The sequence below is a fragment of the Corticium candelabrum genome, chromosome 4 (genome assembly GCF_963422355.1).
Source record: "Corticium candelabrum chromosome 4, ooCorCand1.1, whole genome shotgun sequence".
Lineage (NCBI taxonomy): Eukaryota > Metazoa > Porifera > Homoscleromorpha > Homosclerophorida > Plakinidae > Corticium > Corticium candelabrum.
This window is the reverse complement of record NC_085088.1, coordinates 500,001-502,500: the sequence shown is the minus strand read 5'-3', so window position 1 is coordinate 502,500 and position 2,500 is coordinate 500,001. Positions and strand designations below refer to the sequence as shown.

The 2,500-nt window shown below is 39.1% G+C and overlaps 2 long non-coding RNA genes across 2 annotated transcripts in view; one reads left to right on the top strand and one right to left on the bottom strand.

Moving 5' to 3' along the window:
* The window catches only part of LOC134179160 (uncharacterized), an 877-nt gene extending 769 nt beyond the window's left edge, over positions 1-108 (bottom strand). The window contains exon 1 of the long non-coding RNA XR_009969804.1: positions 1-108. This exon is cut by the window's left edge and continues 73 nt beyond it. This is a non-coding gene — a long non-coding RNA (uncharacterized LOC134179160).
* A 637-nt stretch (positions 109-745) lies between these two features.
* LOC134179020 (uncharacterized) overlaps positions 746-2,500 on the top strand; it is a 1,871-nt gene continuing 116 nt past the window's right edge. The window contains exons 1-4 of the long non-coding RNA XR_009969748.1: positions 746-1,152; positions 1,215-1,628; positions 2,127-2,215; positions 2,427-2,500. The exon at positions 2,427-2,500 is cut by the window's right edge and continues 116 nt beyond it. This is a non-coding gene — a long non-coding RNA (uncharacterized LOC134179020). The remainder of the gene's footprint in view (positions 1,153-1,214; positions 1,629-2,126; positions 2,216-2,426) is intronic.

Here is a 2,500-nt window from a genome sequence, read left to right as displayed (position 1 = left end):
TCTCTGCTCCACCCATTTTCGGGTCACGTGCAACAAGAAACAAACGCTTTGTCGCTCATTGAAAAAAAATGGTAAATGTGCGTAAAACATACTGTCCCGTCAGCTATTCATGGCAATCATTAACTCACCGAGAAGACGATTATTATGCCTGTGGTTCGGATCCACGCCCCCGTAACCGTAGCGTGCGTTAACCAGATCGTGCGCCGGACAGATACTCACACAGTAAAACGAAGACATATATCAGTAAGGTTCTTTGTTTTTTGTCTGTCTACATGACTTACAGCAAGTTCACAGTTTATTCTTGCTAGTAAAAATGTCACAGACAACTGGTCGTCGAGAGCGTCCCGGCTGATATCATGTTTGCATCATTTGATCTACAGCTGCCTTTCGTTTGGAAAGGAATGATTGCTGTAGCAGAAGGAAACGTGTGAGAATGGATTGAGTTGAGTTCAGAACCAGCGTGTGTGCGTGCGTGTGTGTGTGTGTGTGTGTGTGTGTGTGTGTGTGTGTGCGTGTGTGTGTGTGTGTGCGTGCGTGTGTGTGTTTTTGTGTATGTGTGTGTGCGTGCGTGCGTGCGTGTGTGTGTGTGTGTGTGTGTGTGTGTGTGTGTGTGTGTGCGCGCGCGCACCTGTGTTTCAATGTACCTTTTTCACGATTCTTGCAGTATTGCATTTTATGATGTAAGTACAGATGACATATCTTATGTTGTGCAGGTGTACACAGAAAACTGGTGTAAAGTCAGGAAACTTTTCTGGAAGTATTTCTTTTTGTTGACTGCTAAGAATTTACACATTTAAAATGGATTATTAGCATGAATTATGTCATTGGTTTTCTTACAAAACATTGACAATTTTTTTCGCGTTGTTTGCGGAGCTCTCTTATCTCAAACCTTTTGGTGCTGTCGATCTCTGTTTCTTCTCACTGTGTTAATTCATCATTGTTACTGTCTGGTTTTAAACTTGTCTGTTTTGCTGCTTTAGTCTGTCTAAAGGCATATGAGTGCGCAATTTGTTGGACTAGAAAAATTGGATAGTATATTGGAAGCCCGATGTACGTACAAGTTCAATACTACTTTCCTTGTGACTTGGGTTGTGACTTGGGGCTGTTGTTACACTTTGGATAACTTGTCTGTCAGGAACAGTTGCTGATTATGTAGTTGTTCTAGCATGTTGATTGGATCTCTTTACAAAGCCATCACGTTTTGTTTTTGCTAGATTGCATTCTTTGTTGTCGTGATTGTTCAAGTCGTCTCAGATGATCAGCTTTTGCTCCTACTCTCTTACTGCAAGTCTTATTTTTCTTTCTTGGTTGCTCTTCTAGTTCAGTGATTGTTGTATCACTTATTATATCTTCTCTCACTCTTTTAGCTGCTTGTATACTCATTTAGCTGCTTGTACACTAGCTGTCATGATGTTCTTTTTGCTTGTCTTTTTTTGTAGATCTGGTAGAAGCAATAAGCCTTCTGTTGACTGGGGAATTTTCTGCCTCATTGCCTCAGCAGATTTGTCACAGCAACCTCGCACAATTCCCACTAGCCTAGCCTTTCGAACTCCTCGTGTGTAAAACTGAGAACGAAAAATATGATCGTTGCTACCGTCAAACACAACACGGGAGTTTCGTCACTTCTGGTGCGTCGCGGCTTTAAATCTATTATAAAATAATAATGGGTGCCCTGAGTGCCCATTGCATTCCCACCTGTGCTAGCGAGCACGTACTATACAGCTGCAGAGTAAAATTTTAAAACAACGTCTAGAATACGTTGTTCAATACACTAGCGGTATGTAGTAAATGATCTTATAGATTTCTTATATTTGAGCCAAAGGTAAGTATTTCTTAACTATAGCTGTATTTGTATATAATTAATTTATTTGTGGCAATAAAATTTCAACTTTGTTCTCAATGAAGCCATTGACAGTACAGTACAGTACAGTAGGGGTACTTTATAAGATGGTTAGGATAATTCAACACTGAATTGAAACCAGTGGATTCAATGTGATGCATCACGTTCTTCAGCTGTTTATATGTAGCTTATTGATGCAATTTCAATATATTTGATGCTTGATTCCTACATATCACTGTCTTCTTCTATGCAATCGTAGTAATAAACTTTCGTGCTTGCATTACAGGATCACCAACTAATGAAGAATTCGGTGATGCTAACTCTGTTTCTCATGTCACGGAGTATGCAGTGAATTTACAGTCTAGAACAACACACGTTAGTTGCCCATGACATCTAAAATATTAATTATGGTTTGTTACAGGTACTTTAGATGTAATTAAACATTTTAACTGTTTAGCTGTTTGCTCCTTATCAGATTTCTGGTGGTATCATTAATGGTTTGTATCATGTACATGAATTAATTAGTTCTTATTAAATAATTCAATAACTGTTTTCTGTTTTCACTACATCATTATGTGTGATGTAGATGCTGACCACTCTCTGTGTCCAGTGGGAAAATAACGACTGCTGTTGCACGTACAAGATGAAGATCATCTGTTA